Here is a 7,332-nt window from a genome sequence, read left to right as displayed (position 1 = left end):
TTGGAGGTGTCTTCAATATGCCAAGTTCATGCGGGTAGATCCAGCTGTTTCTTTAAAGCATTTGCCTAGTTGAAGATTTGTGATGATGAGGAGGAATATGCTGTCTGCTTTTGGAACATCCTCTTTTTTATTTTGATTTGAAAAGTTTGTATGAAATCAATAAAATGTTCTTCACAACAACAACAACAAAAGCCTAGCCAATAAAAAGATGTAGATATAGGAGAGAGAGAGTGTAACTGATAAAGCATAAGCATCTTATGAAAGTCCCCCTCTGCTTTCCTATCAAGGGAATCCTTCTGAAGAACTAAGCCTTCTGGAATTGTCCCTCTGGTGTCACAGAGGTTTTGCAGCCTGAGGCAGTGCATGAGACTGAGGCTTGGAATGGGTAAGAAGGACTTTATTTTACAAAGTGATATAAGGCCTAAATGTGAGAATGCCAGTAAGAATGGAGATGGGCCAAACTTCCATCTCTCTTCTCTGGATGATCAATTTCATCAAAGATGTTTACCAATGTTGAGGATGTAAAAAATGTTTTCTTAAAATCTTTGTGCTTGTATGCCCCTGGATAATAATCATGTACCCTCAGGGATACCAATATCTAGGTTTGAACAATATCTGTTTATTTCTTTATTTTGGCTGTGCTAGGTCTTAGTTGTGGCACACAGGATCTTCATTGTGGCATGCAGGATCCTTTAGTTGCGGCATGTGAACTCAGTTGTGGCATGTGAATTCTCAGTTGCAGCATGTGAATTCTCAGTTGCGGCATGTGAATTCTCAGTTGCGGCATGCATTCAGGATCTAGCTCCCTGACCAGGGATCAAACCTGGGCCCCCTGCACTGGGAGCACAGAGTCTTACTCACTGTACCACCAGGGAAGTCCCTGAACACTGATATATTAAGGAATGCCAGTATTCAGTGGTTTCGCTGGTCTTTACTTACTTACCTGGAAGCTCTTTCCTTTGGAGTACAGACAAATAAGAGAATGAAATTTTTGGTTTGGAAAGAAATTAAGACCTTGTTTCCCCTCCAGAGGTCAGTCCAAAAGAGTTTTTTAAAACAATTTGTATTCATTTTTTAAAAAATATTTATGTATTTTTTTTATATGTATTTATTTAGGCTGCGCTGGGTCTTGGTTGCAGCACTCAGAATCTTCATTGTGGCAGGCAGGCTGTTTTAGCTGCTTCATGTGGACTTCTTAGTTGCGGCATGTGGACTTCTTAGTTGCGGCATGCGAGTTCTTAGCTGCAGCATGTGTGCAGGATCTAGTTCTCCGACCAGGAAGCGAACCTGGGCCCCCTGCATTGCGAGCGCAGAGTCTTAACCACTGGACCACCAGAGAAGTCCCATTTAGTCTTTATTTTTTGAAAAACACTTGAAGGCCATTGAACCAATGGTACCCTAACCATGGCCTGGTCTAAGTATTTGCATCAACAGTTCCTTTAATGAATAACCAGTCTCAATGAGGGCAGTGAAAATAACCACTTGTTGAACTTCATGACCAGTGAAAGTCAGTGAAGTTCAGTATCTCAAGAGCCAAAATATTTTTCCTTAATCCCTGAGTTTTCTTGTCAACTTGTTAATGAAGAAAAAAGACCCCACTTGATTCAAAGGTCTAAGTTACATATCATTTATTTCCCTATTATCTTTGAATAGGTCAGAAGGAAGATATTATTTCTTTTAAATGTAATCTGCTCAAGGAAAACTATTCCTAGGCAGTAGACCATTTTGCCTTGTTTCTTAGGGAACCCCACTATACTTTCAGTCCAAGTGAATGTGTAATATCTACTAAACAGAATCCAGACCTACTAAATGGTTAAATTTTTTAAATTTTGCACTTTGTAATATGTTAATTTGAAGTTGTTTCTTAGTATGAGGGTGAGTGAAAAATTATCCACACTCCAGTTATATTAAAACTTCTGTTGGCTACACTGTCTTAGCGCTTTCTGTTCAAGGTTACTGTCTCCCCAGTCACTGCTGTGCAGGTATGAACGTCTTACATCAGTTCATTTGTAGCTGTGGTGCGAGCAAAAATGGATGCCCCACTTGTGATTTGCATGAAAGAAGAGCAGTGGGCAGTGATTCGTCTTTTGTGGTCTGAGAGTGTACTTGGTGCTGTTATTTATTGAAGACTTTTTGCGCAATATGGAGAAAGTGTTTTGTCGCAAAGACATGTGTATGAATGGATAGAGTAGTTTGAGGAAGGTTGCACAAGTGTTAGCCATCAAGAAGAAGCCTGTCCACGTGAAGGCATGAAGACAGTGGTGCATTTGTGGCTTGCAGCTCAGCCTAAAACATTTTTTATTGAGGGACTATGAAAGCTTGTTGACAGATGGACAAAGTGTTTTGAAAAGCAAGGAGATTATGTTGGAAAATGATGTATTTGTCTTTTCTAAAAGTTAAATAAATTGTGCAGCCAGAGTGCAGATAATTTTGACTCACCCTCGTACAACATATTCCTACACGTGTTTAAAAAAATATTATTAGGTTAAGGCATTAAAAGACTTACTATTTGGTTGTGATAACTATCAAAGAAAAAAAATGCCTCTCAGTTTATTTTGGTAATTTATGATACTAATTTTAAGTCCTAGCCACAGATTATGCAAATATTCTTTGGCATGAATACCTAGGAGTTTTCCATTTTTCTTCCTATGCCAAATAGTTGTATTTTTAATTATTCAGAAGATATTCCATTTAATTTTTTTAAGTACATAATGTTTATTGAAACTTTTTTTTTTTCTTCACCACGTAGATTGTGGGATCTTAGTTCCCCAACCAGGGATCAAACCCTGGCAGTGAAAGCACCAAGTCCTAACCACTGGACTGCCTAAGTCGATTTTTAAAATAGGTTAAAAGTTCAGTTTGCCATTTCTTTTTACATATAAATATGAAGGATTTATAAGTGTCAACAAAGTTGAAAATGATGAAAATATTTCCAAATATACATACATTTCCACAATGACTGCATGATGACACAGGATTCTTTTTGAAAACTGAGTTCTCGTTTGTTTTTAAGTTAAAACATCACTTCTACTTTGAAAGCATAATTTGTGAGTTTTTTGCTTTTTTCTTTTTAACAGCAACTTGATCGCGTATTACTGCCAACTACTTATCATTGCAGAAAAAGTCAGCAAAATTTTGGAAAACATATGAAAAATGCTTAATTCATCTTTAAGTTGGACAGCTCAAGTGCTTTGCAATGAGAAAAGTATATTGGAAGAAAATACATTCAAATTTCAAATAGGCTTCTTTATAACTTCTATGTTTGTTAATCTTTTTTTAAATCAAAACTTACTAGATAGTTAGCTTACACACATGGCTGTAAGAAGAGTTCCTACCAACAGTAGAAGCATCACCATAGCCCAGTGTACAATTTGGTCAATAGTTTTTATACCAAAAAACTTAAAGCCATTTCTACTTTTTTCTCTCCTCCTGTTTCCCTCTCTTCATTCTATCCGTAGTGAGTCTGGCATTCAGCCACCTTTCTCCTGCCGCCCCCAAGCCCAGACCAGAGTGCTTTCTTTATTTTGTCATTAATTTTTAACTAATTTGTAGTTTCCATCTTTATCTCTTCCTTAACTGAAAAATTAAAAAATAATCACTCATTATTCTTATTTTTTCTCCTGTAACATCTTCTGATTTTCTCCCTAATCCCAGCACTGGTGCCAGGAGCCCAATCCAGGGCAACTGGTCACTTAATTTAGAAAGGGGTCCTGGGGCTTTATATTGAGGCCACAGCCTCTGCCATTCCCCCTACTGTCTGCAGGGAGAGGAAAGGAACCACCTTTCCCTGCTATTCCCAGTGAAATTACTGCAGGAATTGTTATAATACTTTGTTTGTGCTCCCTGGATTAGGTGACCCTGAGCATAGAATATATTATGTAAATGTTGCTGCGTTGCAAATTATCATAAAATTTAGCAGCTTAAAACAAACATTTTCTCACGTTCACAGACTCTGTGGATTAGGAATTTGGGGAGGGCACGGCAGAAATGGCTTGTCTTTTCCACAGTGTCTTAGATTTCACCTGGGGAGACTGGATGGTGATTTTGATGTTCGGGTGCTGAAATAATGTGGATAATAATTTGGAATTTTATTGCCTCAGATGCGTGGCGGTGGTTGATGTCCGTCAGCTGGGACTGTGGACTGCAGCGCGCTCCCAAGGCCTCGCCATTGGCCTGGGCTTCTTCACCACATGACATACTCAGAGTGATAGCACTCCTCGTGTGATGGTTTGGTCAGCAAGGCAGAAGCAGCATTGCCTTTTATTACCAAGCCTCAGAAATCACAGTATTTACATACTCTAGATGTCACAAACCCATTCAGATTCAAGGAGAGAGAAACCAGCTGATATGTCTCTTAATGGAGGGTTTTCAACATTCTAGAAAAATATGTGGAATGAAGGAAATGTTGCTCCTATCTTTGAAAAATACAGTCTGCTACAGTCCAGAAAATGTCACATCCTTTCACACGTAAAATACATTCACCACTTCTCAAAACCTTCCAAAGGCTCATCTTAGTATGGCATTCAGCAAAAATCCAGGTCCAGAGTTTCACCATCTCCATCAGGTGGTGTGGGTGGAGCTCCTCGGCATGATTCCTCCAGCGCTGCTCCCTGAGTGCCATTCTTCTAAGTGTGAAGCCCTGTAATCTAAATAGCGAGGTTATTTGTTCCTTTGCTCCCAACATACAGGGGGGAGGCAGGCATAATATATTATAATAGACAGTCCCATTCAAAATGGGAGAAAGTAGAAAGCACACAGCAGTCACTGGCCTATTGTAACAGATATCTATTAGGGCAGGTGCTGTCAATTTTCAGATTAGGGCTCAGTTCTAAGTCTCTGGGAGTTATTCTCCTTGGCTGATTTTTCTCCTTTCTGGCTTCCTGGCTCTGCCTCTTAACTAATCCTTCTGTGTCCACAAGAAGTGATTATGTTTTTCATTGTGTAGACTTCTCATCTGGCTTCCTTTCTGGAAAAGTTTGAGGATCTGAAGCCCTCTTTATTTTGTACGCTCTCTATTACTTTCAGCCTAAACTGATATAATTACTGTAAACATTTACAGGGTTTGCTGTATATCCATTTATAATGAATGCCACTGGTTAAGAGGCACACCAAGTCTCTTCAGATAGACCCCTTTTCACTTTGGGCCACCACGAGTCTGCAGTGAGACAGCAACTTGGTTTTTTAGAGCCCTGTCACTTAATGGAGAGAACCTGTGAGGCACTCCCTAGGATCCTCAGAGGGCTTTTGTTTGTTTGAAACCATCTCTGAGATACCAACTAGATCTTTATGAAGTCTTGAAGGATTTTACACTCTCATAGTCAATCTGATCTGATAAATACAGCTTGTTTGTTTATTGTTGTAGAACTCAAAATACAGATTTAATGTCCCCATTACTATAGCTTTGAGACAAACTACTCCAAAATCTATCACCCTAAATAATAGTCTCATCTCACACATTCTGTGAGTCAGGGATTTCCACAGGGCACAGAAGGAATGGCTTGTCTCTGTTTCACAATCTCTAGGGCCTAAGTTACCAGCACACTCCACTGAGAGGCTGGGGGTGACCTGGCAGTTGGTACGCACTTTCACTTACCTATCAGATGCTAATAAGTCTCAGCTGGGACCTCAGCTGGCACTGGGTACAGACGCACCTCACCATGACACTCCTTCTGGCCTGGTTTATCTGTGAGCATGGGGCACTCAGTATAGGTATACGTTTTACATGGGTCCTTGAACTCAAAAGTGAGTGGCCCAGTGAGCGAGCTATTGTAACCTAATCCATTGGCTCTCGATAAGGGCAATTTTATCCCCAAGGGGATGTTTGGCAATGTCTGGAGACACGGTTCTTACAACTGGTGATAAGGACTGATATTGGCATCTAATGCACAGAGGCCACAAATACCCTACAGTGGACAAAGGACAGCATACCACAAAAACGAATTATCTGCTCTCAAATGTGTGCAGTGCCAGGCTTGATAAACCCTAACCAAGCTTTGTAAGTCACAGAACATTACGACCAACAAATACTTTTTTAAACACTTCACATTCTGTATGGTCCGTCAGTTCATGATGGCTCTGCTCTTGCTTTTCATGCATCCCCGGCTAACCCGTTCCTGCTTCACTTACAGCCCACTCACAGGAACACGCTTCCCCCTCGGCCCAGCCTGGTGATCATTCTAATGCTCAGGCCAAAACAGCGCCACATGGTGGTTCCCAGCAGGGAAACACCTGCCCTGCTGATGGTCACTAACCTGAGTCGTTGGGAGGGACTTGCCTCTGCTCTGGTTTCCTTGGTAACTGATGAACCAACCCGAGGTGAGTTCCCCCTAGAAATGGTAGTCTCCTGCTTGCCCAGCCCCCACCCCGAGTAGGGAAGATGGCTGTCATGTCTTGCCTGTTGTTTGCTGTTCACAGTTGGGTGTTCTTCGAGGACCTTCTGCTACAGGCATGTAAGATTCCCTGTCCAAGAAACCACTGCTGTCTGTGCCACCGTCTCTGGGCTCTTCCCTGGGTCTGGAGGTTGGGCAACTAAGGCTTGCAGGCCTGCAGGGTGCAGCTCAACAGTTGGCGAGGCAGCCAAGAAGCCAGGAGCCCGAGGAGACTCCAGTGAGTGCTGAGATGTCTGGAAATACTGATGGATAACGGTGCAGGGGGTGGGGGGCGGTAATCCCAAGGTGGCCGTCCACGAGCACGTGGGACTTGTGGCAGCCGTCTACCACGAGGCATGTCTTTCTCGACCTTATACGAATGATATCCTGCTAAGTTCAGAGTCTCTGTCCAGTTTACATGTGGCAGCTCTGTGCTTGTGGCCGATCTGACTGCACGGGACTGGCTACTGACTGCAGGCAGAACGCAGGGACCTGGGTTTCCTACCAGATACTTTGGGAGTTATCTGGTAGGGTAATCGAGAAAAGCCCCAACCCACAACCCCTACAGAGTTAACAGCCACGGGCTTTAGGGGATGTTAAGTGAGCACAGGCTTGTGAATTAGGGGTGGCCACTTCCCAGGAAGGGTTTGGTTGGGGCCTTTGGCCACGGCAAAATACTAGGAACACCCTGGAGCTTCTGGGACCAGCTGTGGACGGGGGCAAAGCAAGGACACAGTGCAATGGAACAACATCGCATAGACTCCATGCAGTCTACAATGTCTGACAACAGGTAGAAGCTGTTACAAAGGCTTCCATGATGCCTAGAGCAGCGCAAAAGACCACACTTCAGGATCTAGAACACCTGTGTGAGAGAACCAGGACTCCCATTGGGCAGCAATACCATAGGAATGATACTGCTTCCACAAAACTCTTAGGCAAGCAACACTTTTTATTAAAAGAGAGA

General features: G+C 42.2%; 1 non-coding gene across 1 annotated transcript; it reads right to left on the bottom strand.

The window, feature by feature from the left end:
* Window positions 1–1,266: 1,266 nt before the first annotated feature.
* Window positions 1,267–1,339, bottom strand: TRNAA-CGC (transfer RNA alanine (anticodon CGC)). Its single transcript has one exon. It is a non-coding gene; the product is annotated as a tRNA-Ala (tRNA).
* Window positions 1,340–7,332: the final 5,993 nt, after the last annotated feature.

This window comes from Hippopotamus amphibius, chromosome 2, assembly GCF_030028045.1.
Source record: "Hippopotamus amphibius kiboko isolate mHipAmp2 chromosome 2, mHipAmp2.hap2, whole genome shotgun sequence".
Taxonomy (NCBI): Eukaryota; Metazoa; Chordata; class Mammalia; order Artiodactyla; family Hippopotamidae; genus Hippopotamus; species Hippopotamus amphibius.
This window is presented reverse-complemented; position numbering and strand designations above follow the sequence as displayed.